General features: G+C 36.0%; 1 non-coding gene across 1 annotated transcript; it reads right to left on the reverse strand.

Annotated features, from left to right (window-relative positions):
- Nucleotides 1-5,908: 5,908 nt before the first annotated feature.
- LOC131241717 (small nucleolar RNA R71) lies at nucleotides 5,909-6,016 on the reverse strand. The gene has a single exon (XR_009169274.1). It is a non-coding gene; the product is annotated as a small nucleolar RNA R71 (small nucleolar RNA).
- Between the last annotated feature and the right edge of the window lie 13,579 nt (nucleotides 6,017-19,595).

Raw genomic sequence — 19,595 nt, forward strand, 5'->3', positions numbered from 1 at the left:
GCATGAGATAAACATGTGTTATTTGGCTTTTACAATATTGCAACTCTTCTGAAACTTCATAATAAAGATTTAATGTTTGTGGAGGATGTTGGTGAAGTTCTGCCTGATAGCCAGAGTAGCCTGATTTTTTGGCCAAGGTACATGGTGGGTGCCATTAACACGTTTGGGTCGAGTAAGATCTGAAATCCCATCCTTGCTGCTGGCCTTCACAGTTCACATGGTGCTCTTAATTGATCATTTCTATCTTTTGTCATTATTTCAGAATGTCCTCAAAAGTGTTGGTGTGCATAATCTCAACTTTTTTCTAAATGCTCTTTGTTATTGACCTTCATTTCTTTTTATCTGTTCTTGTAGGCATTGTTTGAAGGGATTCTTGTTGATATACCATGCATTTACTTGAATCATCCTATTGTATTTTGTACAAGAACATGTGCAACCTTTTCTGTTTCATGTTCCATTGGCTGTCATTGCAACTTTTCTGTTCATGACTCTTTCAAAGAAATGTTCATCTTCAAAGCTTTGGAATTTGTTGTATTAGTGTTTCACATTTTCAAAGCATGAGTAGCTGCTCAACCCCTGAGTTGAAATGGATCCAGTTTTCTTACCACGTGGCTGTGGATACGGTTTATTGGTAGTTCTTTGTAACATATATAGAGACATTTGGACTAGAGATGCCAAGATGATTTGCAGATAGATTGAAGAGATGAGATCTTGGCCATTCACCAAGCGAGCTTCATCTCTTGGCCATTCACCAAGCGAGCTTTGAACATGCCATATCTGGTTGGTCAACTCATCAGGTGGGTTAGATGTAATAAGATGATTCATAATTTCTTTGAACTGTCCAATTTCCCGAACAAGCGCAGTCCTCTTGATGATAAGGGCACGGTTTGATTTCAGAGCTGCAGTATGTTTGTCATGGGCCTCATCTGATGAATGGCTTGGATCTTGCACCAATGTGCCAAGTCGGCATGTGTACAGTTACTCATTCAATCTCTTATTGCTTAAACCATCATAGCATTCATCTTACATGCGAAGCTATAGTATGCCTTGTCTTTTGAGGAATGGTAGTTGTTTGATGCTTTGGGACGTCATAGGTCTAACTTGCTAAGCAAATCAAAATTTTCATCTTTTTATTTTCAGCCATAAAAAAATCAGCGTTTAACAAGGAGATTTGCTGGTTCCCATGCACCTTTGCAGACAGACAGACCTGCCAAGAAATGTGGACTTTCAACGTGTGTATTAGGTGGGACCTATAGTTTTGATATATGGCCAAAACTTTCCGTGTGCCTGCATATTAAGTGCTTTATTTGTTGTATTTGATTTTTTCTTTCCTCTCAACTCGTCATTGATATTGTTTTGGAGATTAAATCCAAATCTTATTCCAGGTAATTCATTGAGAACGCAGAGCGGAGGTTTACTGGCTGATTTTAAAGCTTGGGATTTAACTACAGTAATCATTTTAGGCAGTTTAATCCAAACTTTGGTTTATACGTTACTCTGAATGTAATCATTATCTTTACTAAGAAGTGAGAATTAGCTTATAATTTTAAAGATTTACCTCATGATTCGTGAGAATTGAGATATATTTAAATATATATATATATATATATATATATATATATATATATATATATATATATATATATATATATATATATTATGTTGGCATAGATTTAATTATTGTAACAACGTTCTTCTCAAGATTGCTTTTAGATGTAGTTCTCATGATCTGTCATGGCCAGGTGGCAACATGGGATTGGGTATCATATATACCGTCAACTTTTATTGAAATACAAATTTTATATATTTGAGATTTAGAAGGTAGATTTGATTTTGATTTCTTCCTTTCGTTTGTATAGGCTTACCTTTTCAAATAGGTTGGATGGTTTGGGGCCACGGAGAAATGGTTGTTAAGCTAGTTTTGGATGTATGCATTGAATAGGCAATCCATTTTCATCATAGGTAAATGAGAAACACTGACGGCTTTAATCCGTCGAAAATATCAACGGCTTTGACCGTCGAGCATGCCGAGCAACGCCGACGCCCCCTTTCCCAACGGTTTGTCCGACGGCTTTTATGCCGACGGTTTTTAGCCGTCGGTGTTGCCCTATTTGTTTGGTACTAGTATAACACTAAAATATTTCAGAACTTGAGCCATTATTTTTGAATAAGGGTCCACCTATTCAACTACCTTCCACAACTCCGGGAATCACTCCTTTATTACCAAGACCCCAATCGTCACTCGATTAATTGTACACATCAACTACCGCTTTTAAACTAGGTCTATAAAAGAAAGACTTAAGCATCAAATAGACTAACCTTAATCGATGCCTTTGTAAGAGAGATTATATCTTCAATGGATTATTTTAAGTTTTTGGACGACATTGTCGATGTGGGTATAGAGACTTTCTTGCATTCTTCCTCTACTGATGAATGATTTTTATTTCTCTGGGACATCAGTGAAGTTCCTGAGCAGGAGTGGCCTTCCCGAGAAGTTTTTAATATCTTCTTAAAATTGTAGCGTCTTGGACATGTATTTGTTAAACCATACGCTGAACTTGATCGTTGCATGAACGCCTTAGGACGCTTATCGGCTCTCGTCAGAGAATGTCGTACTTTGCTAGCTCGTTATGAGGTGAATTGGAAGAAACAACTGCATTGGACTCGTGAGCACGAATTCAACCAAAAAATGTTACGGGTACTGACTCGTTCTCACGACCGCATACTTCACAACTTGGCCGAGACTAATCAGCTACATCCCGATCATGATCGGCTAGAAAGCACTGAGCTTGTCACTTTTGTGGAGGCTCAACTGGAACTCTATCGAGGTCGTGCCACTATCAGTGAAGCTGAAGAAAGATCGGCCAAGATGGAGAAAGTGGCCTTGGACAGTTGCCTGGACTACATGAAGCACTCCTTGGTTGAGCTCATGAGTCAACAAGCGTCCTGGAATGAAAGGAAGAATCGGACGAGAGATGCAAGGCTTGTTGCTGCCCGAGCCTTTGCTCATGCAAGTGAGATAGGGGGTGACTTAGCCATGTGACCCTCCTCTCTCTCTCTCTCTCTCTCTCTCTCTCTCTCTTTCTCTCTCTCTAATTAAGACATTTCCTATCCCAGTGCGAGTAAAACTCATGTTCTTCGGGCCTTTATTTCACTGGATTAACTAGGCCCCTCATTTAGGGCTTTTATTTAATTGCAATTCTATTCTTTTTACTAAACTGATTCGGCTCGATTTCTAATGATATCCCATAACGGAGGGAAGTATTGCATCATAAATCTGCTGTTTACATGTGTGTGACCATTTTTCTAATGCTCGGTCTTTCTGACTAATAAGAATGACCATTTCCCAATTTGTGTCTCCTTAAAGGCTTTTCCTTTAATTCTTTTGTTATATGCTCGGGCCACGGCCACTTTGTTGGCCACAATAGAATTCAATGCTTTGATGTAAGTCTCATCCAACCTTCAACCTCGGCCAACATTGCTTCTATAAACTCGGGTGGGCTTAACTGAGATTAATGGGAAACTTGCATTGAAGGTACCATGATTTCCAGAGGCAAGACTGTTGTTGAGTGTTAAATATTGCATATTTCCCCCTGTTTATATCATGGTTTTATGAACATGATAACGCTTAATGGGTATATTTTATACATGTTTATATTGCGAGGTGAGTTGAAGAGCTTGGATTAAAAAGAATGTTAAAAGTATGAATTTGATGCTCAAGAATCACCAAGGCTAGGGATAGATCTTAGGAGACCAATATTGAAGATTTCAAGACCCCAAGATTCGAGGAAACCAAGTGGAGAAGGAAAGAAGTCAAAAGTGAAAAGCGCAGAAATTTAGTGAATATGAACTTCACTGTCTATGTCATCGACCACTGGTTGATAACATCGAAGCCAGTATTCGATGACATCGATTGCCAGTCGATGACATCGAAGAATTACATGAAAATCAAGTTTGGTTGCTGGACAAATTGGATGCAATTCTCGATGACATCGAAGCCTTGTTTGATTGCTCAAAGACCTTATCAATGACATCAAGATTTTTACGGATTTCAAAAGCAACTCGTTGGAACACTCAGGACACATTCTCGATTACTTGAACACCCTTCAATGACATTGAAGGACTATTCGATGACATCAAAGGTATGTTCGATAACATGAAGAGTTATGCAGTGCGAAAGGCATAATGCAGTACAAAAAGGCATGACTTCCGGATTTAAGTTACGTTCGATGACATTGAAGGTGTCATGCAGAGTGCGTAAATTTGAGATGGTTTTCAAAGACGGTCAGATAAAGGCTATGAATATAGGTTATTTAAGGAGTTCTAAACATGAATTAGGTTTTCAAAAGCAGAGCCAAAGGGTGGAGCAGCCTCCCAAGAGTTTTTCTTCCTTATTTAATTTTAATGTTTTCTTTAGGAGATTTAGTTTCAATCATGCCTATAGTTGGTTGAACCTTTTAGTTAGAGCTAAGAGGTGAAGCTTGTAGCGTGTTGGGATGATTTTCTTGCTTTGATTCTTGTTTTTCTTGAATCTCATTGATTTCTACTTTGATTTTAAGGAATATTTTCAGTTTCTATGATTTCTTGTGACTCAAATTACAATAGATGCTGTGATGGCTTTGAAGATCTTCTTTTGCTATTTTGAGATTATGAGATTGGTAAATCCTGTTATTCACCATCGTCTCCTGGGCATGGTAGGATAATGGAATCCCTTCCAATCATCATAATACTCCTTCATGTGTGACTAGGTCAATGAAAAGTTCAGATTTGGTTTAATTACTTCATCTTCCAATTGAATAGGATATGACTCTAATTCCAATTGTGTTTCTTGAATCAAGTAAAGTAGTATCTTGATAGCTACAAGTGGATCCTTGACACTCTAGTTTCCTTTTGATCATTGATACTTTATTCACAATTACTCTCAACTATTCCAGATTTCAATTTAGATTTTCTTCTAGTTCTAGTTCTAATTACTTTCAGAATACATACAAGTTTAGTCCCTGTGGATTCGACCTCGGTCTCACCGAGTTATTACTACATCGCGAACCTACACTTGGGGTTGTGAACAAGTTTTTGCTGCTGTTGTCGGGGACTACGACTATATTTTTCTGGAATTAATTGGTATTAGAATTAGGTTAAGATTAAGGTTAACTTTTTGCTTTGTTTAGGATTTTTTTTTCTGAAATTGTTTTTAAAAACTAACTTTATTTTCTATTTTGTAGGACCCTAACATAGTAATCCTAATCGGGTAACTTCTCTCCAACTCTCTCTTATCTTTTCTAGATTTCTTATTTACTTATATTTAAGTTTTCTTTTTCTTAGGTTTAATTTTGTTTAGTTGTTTGAAGGCTATGAGTGTTTCATGCCCAAGTAGGTTCGTGATAACACTCCGTCTCTTAAGTGAGGGAGGATTAGTTGAAGGGTTGCCTATCCATCACCGGATTAGACACCACTTAAGATCCTCTAAGTTAGTAGAAGTAATGGCTACACATCAACCTCAACACCCAGTTGATGAGGCATAGGATGAGAATGAGGTGCATCATGCGCCCTCGCCTCGTACTTTACGATATTATTTACAATTGGCGGGGGTGAGTACAACTTCCTACATGATATTCCCATTGAATGAAGTAAATGTGGATGTTAAACCAGGGGTGATTCAACTCCTTCCTAAGTTTTAAGGACTAGAATCTGAAAGTCCATACTTGCATATGAAAGAGTTCGATGAGATAATATCTACACTACACTTCCCAAACATTTCTAAGGATACAGTAAGACTGAAATTGTTTCCTTTCTCTTTGAAAGAAAAGGCTAAGTTGTGATTGCATTCCTTAAGAACACGGTCCAATGGCACATGGGCCGAGAAGACAAGGGAGTTCCTTAAAAAGTTTTTCCCATATCATAAAGCGAATACCTTAAGGAAAACAATAATGAATTTTGCGCAAAAAGAGGATGAGACCTTCTTCCAATGTTAGGAGCGATTTAAGGATCTCATAAATTCATGTCCACAACATGGCTACGAAACATGGCGAATAACGAGCTTTTTCTATGAAGGATTGACCTCATCCATATGCCAATTTGTAGAGATGATGTGTAATGGAAAATTCATGAACAAGGAAGCTAATGATGTGTGGGATTATTTTGATAAACTCGCTGAAAACGCGCAATCATGGGATACCTCCTCCAGAACCACCACTTCTAAGTCTATTCAATCAAAGGAAAGGGGAGGAATTTATGTTTTAAAAGAGGAAGATAATATAAATGCAAGAGTGGCCAATCTCACAAGAAAAGTCAAGGCCATGGAACTTAAGAAGGCAAAACCCAAAGAGGTTGCAGAAGTTGTTTGTGGTATTTGTGCATGTAACATACAAACAATTGAAAATTGCCCAACAATCCCTGCTTTTTAAGATATATTGAATGAGCAATCAAATGCCATAAACAACTATAAGTGCTAAATTGGTTTTTAGCACACTTTAGTTTTCAAATTTCTTATAACCAAAACAACCTGATAGTAGATCTTCAAGATCAAGAGAAGATCAAGTTTAAGATCAAGAGAAGATCAAGCTCAAGTTTAAGAAAAAATCAAGCTCAAAAGTCAAAATGAACTCCGAGACTTAGTTCAAGTCAAAGAAGAACATATATTTGATATATCTCAGGTAGTATAAAACCCTAGAAAGACCTTAGGACTAGGTGTTTTCAAAAATGTTTAAAATTAGGTTTTTCTACTTATTTTACTTGGAATTTGGCCAGCCCAACTTTTAGTTCGGCTAGCATAAGTTTTCTCGGCCAGCCCAAGTTCAAGCCCGAAGCAAAACTAATTTTTTGTTACAAATTCGGCAAGCAAGAGAAATTTTGGGTCAAATTCCATCAACTACATCTTTCAGAATTCGGATGAATTCGGCCAGCCGGAGGGCAAATTCGGAACATGGGGTGTTTAGCCAGCCGAAGATGACCTCGGACCAGTCGAATTTTGGATAAATCTTATCCCGCGTGATTCAAAGTCTGTTGAACTGAATCCAGTTTGCTCGGGCTAGCTGAAGATTCAACTTCTTTGCCTATAAATTGAGTTTCTCTCTCATTCTAAATTACACAAGCTAATCATCAAAGTCCTTCTGCAAGAGAGAGAGAAGCTCAAGTTATTAGTAAGCTATTTGAATGGTATTTATAATTTAATTTATATAGCTTTTGTTCAATTCCCTTAATCTCAGATATTTCTAGTTTGATTCTAAAAAGAGTAAATTATACTCTTCTTTTGAGATTTAAGAGATTTGATTCAAGTAGCCATTGGTTTGAACTTAATTAAAATCAATAGAACCCTGGACCCTTTCTATATGACTGAACATGGAATAATCTATATTCAAGAAAGTGATTCTTCGGCTACAAGCTTCTGATACATCTTCTACGGTGAAGATAAGTATACCTTCTAAATTCTGTTTGGTTGTTCTGAGATAGCCAGTTAAAATCTCAGTTTAGGTTTTGTCTAAGATAGCCTGAAAATCTCAGTGTAGGTTTGATTGTGATAGCCCGTGAAAATCACAAGAATTGTACAAGGTTGTTAAGGTGAACTTGGAAAAACTTTTTCATAGTGAAAGCCCAAATTACGAGGGAAGTAATTTTGAGAGTGGAGTAGGTGCAGCTGTTTTTAAAGCACCAAACCATTATAATACTCTGTGTTATATGGTGAATGCCTTTATTTTTTTATGTGGTGAATGGTTGTATTTAATTTCAAATTGAGTAGTGAATGCTGTAATATTTTATTTTTATTTACTCTTGCAAGTTTGAGGTTTTGATTTTAATGAAATTCATGAAATAAGGTTGTCCTGCCTAAAACTTAAGGTGAAAGTTGTCTTACGAATTATTTGAAATCAACGTTTTAATACTTAGGCAATTGAGATATCTGATTTATTTACATATTCAACACTTATTTCAATTATTTGGCATAGTCCTATTCACTCCCCCTCTAGGACATCTTAAGTTGTCATTTTCAAGTGGTATCAGAGAAGGTTGCTCTATTTTTTTTGGATTCACCTCCTTGAGCTAGATCTAGAGCTTTATTATGTCAAATTTCGACAGCTTGTCCATTACCGGGCCACCTCCTTTTGATGGCTATAACTATTCATATTGGAAAGCTAGAATGTGGATTTTTCTCAAATCCTTAGATAAAAATGTGTGGGAAGCCACTTTGACTAAATGGATCCCTCTTATGATAGAAGTAACTGCTGATGATGGAACCAAATCAATGAAAGAAACTGTATTTACTTTTTGGACCACGGTTGAGAAAAATAAAAGTAGTGCTAATGCAAAAGCCTTAAATGTTATAACTTGTGCTTTATCACCTGATGAATTTAAAAAAATTATTTCTTGCGATATAGCTTAAACAAGCATGGAATATTCTCGAAATGACACATGGAAAACTACTATAGTCAACAAATTTAAAATTCAAATCCTCAAAACCAAATTTGAGGAGATTCATATGGAAGAAAATGAGTCTTTTATGGACTTTTATACAAAACTGAATGACATAGTAAATTCCATGTGGGGTCTTGTAGATAGAATCCTTGAAAGCAAAGTTTGCACAAAAATACTGCGATCACTTCCTGATAGGTTCAATTCAAAAGTTACTGCATACAGGAGTTAAGGGATACAAATGTTATGAAGGTTGTAAGTGCTTATACTTAAAGCACATATTAGTTTGTCAAATTTTGTAGTCTGGTTACGATCACAAGCTCGACCGAAGACAAGCTATCAACTCGATCAAGCACCTAGAAAGAAGATTCAATATCTCAAAGCAAGATCTAAGCAATAGTTCGAAGTTTAGAACATTTCGTATGAGTCAACCTATAGGTGGTATAAACCTAGTTTGACCATAGGTTAGGTATATTTTACTCATGCATATCTTGAATAACATTTTATGTTAAATACACTCAAGTTAGGCCAGCCTAACGTCTGGTTCAGCTAGCCTAACTACTTGGACCAACCATGCAAAATTTGAAAAAAAATTAGATCACATAAGATCTTCTTTTGCGGTAAGTTTGGCCAACCAAACCTAACTTCGGCCAGCCCAAGGAAGTTCGGTAAAGTTTCCAGCAATGGAACGATTTCGAAATCTAGAGTACTTAGGCCAGTCAAACTGGGTGTTCGTTCAGTCGAACCTGGGCTTAGGCCAACCGAAGTTTTGAAAGATTTTATCCCGCAATTTTCAGATTCTGATTGGAACGTAATCTTTAAAGTTCGGCTAGTCGAACTACACAGATCCTTGGCTATAAATAGAGGCTTTCTCTTACATTCCAAATCATGAAAATTCATATTCTTTTATTGTGTTGTAGAGAAAGATCTTTCAAGCCTCTTTAAGCTATTTGTATTGTAATTCATATTTTATTATTAGCTTATTCTATTCTCCTTTTCAAACTTAGTTTTAATTGTTTTGATAAGAGTAATCCATACTCTACTTTGAGAAGAGGGAGAATCGAATCTGTAGCAATATGGTTTCATTCATTTCATTGAAAAATCTATTAGATCCTTTTGCATCTTTTTGAGTTGAACTCATACATCGACTTCATCAATATCTCAAGAAGAAGATCACTGCACTCAAGCTACAGCTACGACTTCGACTCGCCAAATCGAAGATAAGTATTATTTATTTTAATTACTTCAGTTTTGAGTTTTTCTTAGATAGCCCAAAAATCTCAGCGGGTTTGTTTTTATTGACCCTGTAAATCATAAAGTGGGTTTAATTGTGATAGCCCGTGAAAATCGCAATAACTGTATAAGGTTGTTAAGGTGATCCTGGAAAACCTTGAAATAGTGAAAACCAAAATTGCGAGGGTAGTAATTTTAGGAGTGGAGTAGGTTGCATTGAGGCACTAAACGACTATAATTCTTTTATGCATTGTGGTGATTGGATTTGATTATTTGTGTTATTGTGTTTTATTTATTCATTGCAATTAGTTTGATACTTTGATTTCAAAGACATCGTGAAATAAAATTGTCCTACCTAAATCTTTTAGGTGTAAGGTTGTCCTACGAATTATTTGGTATCAAGGATTCAATACTTTGCAATATTATATTTAATTGATTTATTATTTCACATTGTATCGAATCATTTGGCATTGTCCTATTCACCCCCCTCTAGGACATCTATACCTCGTCCTTTCAAGTGGTATCAGAGCGAGGTTGCTCTTTTTAGGATTAATTTCCTAGAGCTAGATCCAGAGCTATTGGAATGTCGAATTTTGATAGTCTATCCATTTCCAGGCCACCGCCCTTTGATAGCTCGAACTATTCCTACTGGAAAGCTAGAATGAGGATCTTCCTCAAATCTATTGATGAAAGTGTGTGGCAAGCTACCATGACCCAATGGGTCCCTCCAATGTTGGAAGTAGTGGGTGCAGATGGAACCAAGTCCTTGAAAATATAAGTTTATAATCTTTGGGCTCCAGTTCAGAAAAGTGAAAGTAGTGCTAATGCCAAAGCACTTAATGCTATCACTTGTGCTCTATCACCAGACGAGTTCAAAAGAATCATCTCATGTAATACAACAAAACAAGCTTGGGATATACTTGAAATGTGCGATCGCATTTGACAACAACGAGCTAGAGCATCCTAATGAAGTTCAACTTGGAATAGGGGCTAACATAATTAAACTTAAAGAAAGAAAGAAATTCTTCTCTAACATTCCTCTCAAACTCAAGGTGCTTTGAAAAGAGAAACTTAAGTTCGGAGAGTCACAAAAGATTTCTTGAAAGCAAAAAAAAAAAAAGAAAAAAAAAGTAGTGTGGCTATGGAAATGAGTAGTGTTGGCTGAGACAAGAGGCGAGCGAGCAAATGAGAAATGGAGGTGATGAGGTGACCAATAACTTCAGGCAAACAAGCACTTCTGCAACTTCAGTGATGTGAGCCATTAGAATAACCATCTGGTACAAACTAGTCTAGATTAACTATCTATTTCAACCAAGGCTAGGCCAACTGCCCAACACAATCATAAGTCTAGACAACTATCCGGAAAATAAAAATAAACCATATGTCCAATATAAACAAACGAGTCTGGATGAACTATTCAGCTCAACCAAGGCTGAGCTGCCCAACACAATCATAAATCTGGACAACTACCTGGAATAAATAAGAATGGACTAGTTGTTTAAAATAAACAGTGAGTCTGAGTAACTCTTTAGAGTAAACAAGCCTAGTAAAATGATAAGTTTGAGCCAAGGTTAGGACAACCACCTAGTCCGAACACTCCTGAACCCACTGTTTGGTGCATAAACAAGTCCAGGCCTAAATATTGGTCACATCATACATCTTAGCAAGGAGAGCCCGAAATGAAGAAGCTGTTAAGTTATCGAAGGCGGCAGCGGGGAAAAGCCGAGCACACGTCACACAATTAAAGATAATCCGATAAAATACCTCTAACTTGGATGTCAAACTATACCTCCAACTTAATCTAAAAAATTCTAAAATTGAAGATCTCAAAACTGAAAATAAAAACTTGCGATTAGAAATTACATCTCTAAAAAATTCTAATGAGACTTGGATATATACCCAAGGTGACCCGAGACTTGAAAAGCTATTATCTGCGTCTCGACGAAGTAACAACAAATCTGGTTTGGGTTATATTAAGAGTCGTTTAAAAAAATCTAAAAATATTGCTCCTATATTTGTTAAAGGTGAATCTTCAAAATCCAAAGAAGAAACTACAAAGGAAATAAAGAAAAAACCTTGTCAAAAATCTTTTTATCCTAAAACTAAGTCCAATTATCAAAAGAAAAATTATAATCATTCTCTTGCCGATAAGATAGTGGACTTACTCAAGGAGCTTTTGAAATCCAACTCTAGAACTATGAGAGTAAGTAAGAATAAGAAAAATTATTACTCTCAAACAAATCATATGATCAGAGATCCTCCTAAACCCTAAACCATATTGAAATGAGTTCCAAAAAATAAATGTCTTGTTATCCACACAGTTTTTAAAGCTAGTAGCCATTTAAGATGGTACCTGGACAGTGGATGCTCTGAACATATGACAAGTGATAAGGCGATACTTTCAGACATCAATCACATTGATCGAGGCTCAGTAACATTTGGAGCTGACAACAATTGCAAAATCAACAAAAGAGGTAATGTAAAACCTCTCAATCTTCCTGTTTTTAAAGATGTTTTATATGTTGAAGGTTTGAAACACAATCTGCTAAGTATATCTCAAATCTGTGATAATAATTATAGTGTTAAATTTCTTTTTTTATTATCACGGATGTGAAATACTTAATAATCAAGGTCATATAATATTAAATGGTCCAAGAACCTCTGAAATTTGCTATATTATTGATGTATCATGTTCCACAAGTCACTCTTACTATATAGTCCAAACAGACGAAACTGAATTGTGGCATCAACATCTTAAACATGTGAACTTTAGAGATCTATTCAAACTTAGCAAGAAAGATAATCTTCGAGGCTTACCCAAGTTGATAAAGTTGGAAAAGAAAGTATGTGGTGCCTATCAAATAGGCAAACAAATTAGTAGTCACAAAAAGGTGAACTCCTTAGCCACATCTAGACCCCTCGAATTACTCCATATAGACCTTGTTGGACCAACCCGAACAGAGATTAGAGGAGGTAAAAAATACTTTCTAGTTGTAGTTGATGACTACACTAGATATTCGTGGGTAGCCTTCTTAAGAGAAAAGTCAAATGCTTTTGATAAAGTCAAAAAGTTATTTAAACGCATCCAGACAGAAAAAGAACTGCCTGTGAAAAAGATAAGAAGTGATCATGAAACAGAATTTCAAAATAGCAATTTTGAGAAGTTTTGTGATGACCATGGAATATTACATGAATTTTCTGCTCCTAAAACCCCTCAACAAAATGGTATAGCTAAAAGGAAAAACAGAGTTGTACAAGAAATGAGTACTGTTATGCTTAATAGCAAAAAAATTATGAGCTAAAGCTGTTAACACTGCTTGTTATATTATTTATCGAGTATATGTAAGAGCATGTTTAAATAAAATGGCTTATGAACTTTGGTCTAATAAAAAACCATCAGTAAAATATTTTCGTACTTTCGGAAGCTAATGTTTCGTTTTACGAGATTCGGAACATTTGAAAAAATTTGAAGTAAAAAGTGATGAAGGTATTTTTCTAGGGTATGCTCTGAACAGTAAAGCATATTGTGTCCTAAAGAAAAGGACCGGAGTGATACAAGAATCCATAAATGTTGTAATTGATGATCAAATTATCACTCCAGCTGATAAACATGATGATGAGGTTATTATATTCAATCAATCAGCACCTTCATCAAAATCAGATACAACTGAGAATAGACTAGTTAAAGACCATCCAACTAATCAAATTCTTAGTAACCCTCACATTGGCGTTCAAACCAAAAGACAAGTTGAAAACATTTGTAATCATGTATGCTTCACTTCCCAGATAGAACCATCAAATGTAAATGAAGCCTCAGTTGATGGAAATTGAATTTTAGCTATGCAAGATGAATTAAATCAATTTGTCAGGAATGATGTTTGGTATCTAGTACCTATACCATCTAACAAACATGTGATTGGAACTTAATGGATATTTAAAAGTAAATCTGATGAATTTGGGATTATCTTAAGAAATAAAGCGAGATTAATTGTATAAGGGTACACCCAAATTGAAGGAGTTGACTATGATGAAACTTTTGCTCCAATCTCTCATCTTGAATCCATCAGACTATTTATCTCCATGTCATAAAAACTTTAAAATTCATCAAATGGATGCTAAAAGTATTTTCTTAAACGGTGATCTAAATGAAGAAGTTTTTATAGAACAACCTAAAGGATTCGAAGATCCTAAACTTCCTAACAATGTATACCATCTTGAAAAGGCCCTGTATGGATTAAAACAAGCTCCTAGAGCGTGGTATGAAAAATTAACAAAATTTCTTCTCAGTCAAAATTTTAAAATGGGTAGTGTTGATAAAACTCTATTCATCAAAAGAATTAATGAAGAACTGTTACTTGTTCAAATATATGTAGATGATATTATTTATGAATCAACAAATGCTAACCTTTCTTCTAAGTTTGCAGAATCTATGAAATCAGAATTTAAGATGGGCATGGTGGGAGAACTGAACTATTTTCTTGTACTTCAAGTGAAACAACTTGAAGATGAAATTTTCATATCTCAAACCAAGTATGCTATAAACTTAGTTAAGAAATTTGGGTTTGAGAATGGTTACTTTGCTACTCTCATGGCTACAACACTCAAATTATCTAAAGATGACACAGGTAAAAGCATTGATCTTCATCTTTACCGTAGTATGATTGGTAGTCTCTTATATTTAACAGCTAGCAAGCCTGATATCTCTTTCAGCGTAGGCGTATGTGCCACAAATATCAATATAACCCTAAAGAATCTCATCTGGTTGTAGTAAAAGAATAATTAGATATATTGTCAGTACGGTTAATTTAGGTTTATGGTATCCTCATAATACATCTTTACAAGTTGCCGAATATATTGATGCTGATTGGGTAGGTAATGTGGACGATAGAAAATTCATAAGTGGTAGATGTTTTTACATCAGAAATTGTCTTGTTTCTTAGATGAGTAAGAAGAAAAACTCAGTATCTTTATCTACTGTTGATGCTGAATATATTGCGGCAGGAAATGCATGCACGCAATTAATGTGGATGAAAAGGATGTTAGTGGACTATGGTATTGATCAAGAAACAATGCATTTATACTGTGATAATATCAGTGCAATAAATATATCCAAAAATCTTATTCAACATTCTTGCACTAAGCACATTGATATTCATTTTCACTATATCAAAGAATTAGTTGAAAGCAAGTCCGTTATACTTGAATATATTAATACTGAAAAACAGCTTGCAGATATTCTGACAAAACCTCTTGATAGTGTCAGTTTTTTGAATTTAAAAAATGATATTGGTTTATGCAGTGTTTCTTAATGAATTATTTTATATTGCAATTTGTTGGTTTATGTTATTGCTTTAATATAATAATGTGCATTCATGTCAATTTTTAAAAATTTTTATATAAAGTATTTTTTTAATATTTTCAGCCAACCCTGAGCTGACCGCTTGGTTCGGCCAGCCGAAGACGTGCTCGGGTTAGCCGAACCATGCGTGAATGGGTTATATTGGGTATTTTTTTCAAAACTCTCATTCCATTCTCATCTTCTTCGGTCAACCCATGTATTCCTTCGGCCAACCCATTACTCTAGTGTCCTAGTAAGTGATTATCTTTGAATTTCCTCCTAAATTTAAGTTCCTTGTTATGCATTATTGTAGATTTCATCACATTTCTTGAATCTAGAAGTTTATTTTGTTGGATTTTTTTTATAGAAATATGATCTAGATCTTTTCATTCCAATTGTTGATATTTCTTTTGCAAATCTAGTTATTTTCTATCATGGCATCTCGTTCTAAGCGTACTGTATGAGGCCTTAAAACTAGTTCTTCATCTCGATCTACTAATCGGGTTGTGTGCTCTATCCGTTTACCTGAAAATGATCGAGAAAATATGCGGGATTTTCGTACCTGTAACATTGTCATTGAGCGCACCGTTAATACAAATTATATTGCCTGATTCGGTCTTGTAGATATTCTATCCGCGGTAAGATGGGATAAAAATTTTGCGTGGGGTGGTGCGACATATCGGTCTATCGCCGGAGGGTTGTATGCATCTATAAATACTGCGTCTTTAGATCAATTATTATTTTCCATTCAGTTTGTGGAAGACAGTTACCATTAACCCTTCCATTATATCATCAATCTTAGGTATTGATATGACGGAAGAGGGAATCTCTATTTCATCGATCTTTGAAGATATGTACCAAATGGAAAGAGAATCTCTCACTAGGGAGTTATGCGGTTTTAATGCAACCTGGCGTAACCATAACTCTCTCCCACCTTCAATCTTCTTCCAAAATATTGTGTCTTGCATTGTATTTTTACGTCGAATGTTTATCCTCATGGTGGGAATAAGACTGATCTTACTCCCTATATGATGCGTATTCTTCATTCAGTCGTTTCTAGTATCCATATCTGTCTTCCATCTTTGATCACTTATCAGATTATTGATTACCGTCTTCATCCTCGTCATGGCTATATTCCTTTTGCATATCTCATGACTTGTATTGCATTGCACTATAATGTTCAAATTCCTGCAACTGAAGCACTGGAGTCTCACTCCCATTTAGTAATGCTAATATCAGCATGATGCAACTTGAACAAAGACCTGAGTAGCGAGGACATCAAGAAGGTGTTCTTGAAGAAGATGTGAACATGGATGATATCTTTGCATATCTGGAAGAAACCGATGATACCGATGACTCTGATTTCCAGCCCTTAAAGTTCTCAGAGAGGTTGGTGAGTTTAAAGAAGAAGTTGGATGACCTACATGTTTCTTAAGAAACATTAATTCAGACTCAGAAACAACAGATGAAGTACATGAAAAGGTTCTTTTATCGCTTCAATAGGAGTCTGGGGATTAATGATCCTAACATGCCGGCTCCATCCTCCTCCAGTTCTGACTGATTTTCTTAAACTCTAACATGATATATTTTTACTTTTATTGACATACACCTGTATATGACACTATGCTATGCTATTTTATGCTACTAAATTCTCATGTTATTTACTCCTTATATCCATTGTGTTTCATGGATTGTTTATTCCTTTGTCAACTTCTGACAAAAAGGGGGAGAAATATTGTCTATTTTTGTGATATGGGTATGAGATCATCATTTCTTTTACAAATATGAGCACACACATATTTGCATGCACTCTATGAACTATATTTTTGCAGCTAGGACTAAGTGCTCAGGGCGAGTGATACAGTTGCATGATCTCAGGGGGAGTAACAAGATTAATAGTGTCGACTCAAAAGATTTGTATTGTTTGAGATGTTGTAATATGTTATGTTGAGTTATATTGTTATCTAAATGAGTTTTGTCACGAAATTGACAAAGGGGGAGATTGTAAGTGCTTATACTTAAAGCACATATTAGTTTGTCAAATTTCGTAGCCCGGTTACGATCGCAAGCTCGACCGAAGACAAGCTATTAACTCGATCAAGCACCCGAAAAGAAGATTCAACATCTCAAAGCAAGCAGTGGTTCGAAGTTCAGAACATTTCATATGAGTCAACCTACAGGTGGTATAAACTTAATTTGATCGTAGGTTAGGTGTATTTTACTCATGCATATCTTGAATCACATTATATATTAAATACACTCAAGTTAGGCTAGCCCGATGTTCGATTCGGCCAGCCTAATTACTTGGACCAACCATGCAAAATTCGAACAAAATTCAGATCACATAAGATCTTCTTTTGTGGTAGGTTCGGCCAACCCAAGGTATGGTTCAGCCAGCCCAAGGAAGTTCGGTCAAGTTTCTAACAATGGAACGATTTCAGAATCCAAACTATTTAGGCCAACCGAACTTAAGCTTAGGCCAGCCGAAGTTTTGAAAGATTTTATCCCGCGATTTCTAAATTCTGATTGGAACGTAATATTTGAAGTTAGGTCAGTCGAACTACATAGATCCTTAGCTATAAATAGAGGCTTTCTCTGATATTCTAAATCATGAAAATTCATATTCTTTTATTGTGTTGTAGAGAAAGATCCTTCAAGCCTTTTAAAGCTATTTGTATTATAATTCATATTTTATTATTAGCTTATTCTATTCTCTTTTTCAAAGTTAGTTTTAATTGTTTTGATAAGAGTAATTCATACTCTACTTTGAGAAAAAGGAGAATCGAATCTTTAGCAATAGGGTTTCATTCATTTCATTAAAAAATCTATTAGATCCCTTTGCATCTTTTTGGGTTGAACTCATACATTAACTTCATCAATATCCCAAGAAGAAGATTGCTGCACTCAAGCTACAGCTACGACTTTGACTCGCCAAATCGAAGATAAGTACTGTTTATTTTAATTACTTCAGTTTTGGGTTTTTCTGAGATAGCCCGAAAATCTCAATGGGTTTATTTGTGGTGACCCCGTAAAATCACAAAGCGGGCTTGTTTGTGGTGATCCCGTAAAATCACAAAGTGGGTTTGATTGTGATAGCCCGTAAAAATTGAAATAACTGTATAAGGTTGTTAAGGTATAACGCCCCGATTTTTTAAACCCGAGTATATGACTCATTTTCCAAAAACCTAAGTGTTAATCTTTAAAGATAACCAAATTCCATGTATATTTATTTTTTTCTTTTCTTTTCTCAGAGTTAGCAGTTTAGCGGAAGATGGATAAGTTAAACATAAAAGAAAATTTACATATACATTCAAAATATGCAAGCGGCTGCCCATAGAGCTTATACAAACGAATGTCTTAACACCTACAATTACAAAATGAAATAGTCAAACATATGAAACCAAATTCATTGCAATTATTCTTTTAGTTGCAAAATCATGTAGTAGCTCTTGAGCAGACTTTGTGCCTTGCTTTTCATCATTCTGATCATGAATATCATTTGAATCACCTACACTACCTGTGTGGTTATATATTTGATGAATGAGTGGCTAGCTCAATGTGAATTCCCCGCAAGATTACACACCTCCGCAGTAGTTAAGCATATTTTAAACAATAAGACATACAAAATATTTCATGATGCGATCTTGTTTAAGTAGATGGGTGCGTGGATACACATCAACTGGGGATGCACATCTAGTTGGCCAAGTGAATGGACCTTTCAAACAGTCAGTCCATTCACGCAAGAGAATGGGCCTTTCAAACAGCAGCTCATTCAACTTACAGAGTAGTAGGCCTTTCAAACAGTCAGCTCGCTTAGACATGAATGACCCTTTCAAACAGTCAGCTCATTCATGCCTAGGGATGGACCTTTCAAGCAGTCAATTCATCCCTAATAGAGGAATGAATCTTTCAAACAATCAGTCCATTCAGGCAAGAGAATGGGTCTTTCAAACAGTCGACTCATTCAACTTGCAAAGGAACGAGTCTTTTAAATAGTCGACCCGCTCAAGTAAGATAGTGGGCCTTTGAAACGGTCGGCTCACTCAAGCAATAGGATGAGTCTTTCAAGCAGTTAACCCCCTTTTTAATAACAAAATGTACCTTTCAAACAGTCAGTCCATTAAGCAAGAGAATGAGTCTTTCAAACAGTTGGCTCATTGAACTTGCAAGGGAATGGGTCGTTCAAACAGTCGACCCGCTCAAGTAAGATAGTGGGCCTTTCAAACAGTCGGCTCACTTAAGCAATGAATGAGCCTCAGCTCATCCATGTTAGGGGATGGGCCTTTCAAACAGTTGGCTCATCCCTAATAAGAGAATGGACCTTTCAAACAGTGAGTCCAATCAGAATGCAAGTGCCATAAATGCATGATTAATCCCATCCATTACTATTCCAATTTGCAAGCAGCCAATTTAGAAAAGCTCAAAGGACACTATGGGAGGCTCGTCACCCAGCATAGGCTGATAGATCGGGCATACTGTCCCATTCCACCATCCTCGGCTCATGAGACTCCATCATTATGATGTTTAATTGCATCCTCCTCAACCAGTGGCCAATCACAGTCTATCGAGTGGGACTTGCCATCACATGGTTACACAAAATAATCCATCAAGTCGCCTAAGG

Source organism: Magnolia sinica, chromosome 3 (assembly GCF_029962835.1).
Source record: "Magnolia sinica isolate HGM2019 chromosome 3, MsV1, whole genome shotgun sequence".
NCBI classification, from domain to species: domain Eukaryota; kingdom Viridiplantae; phylum Streptophyta; class Magnoliopsida; order Magnoliales; family Magnoliaceae; genus Magnolia; species Magnolia sinica.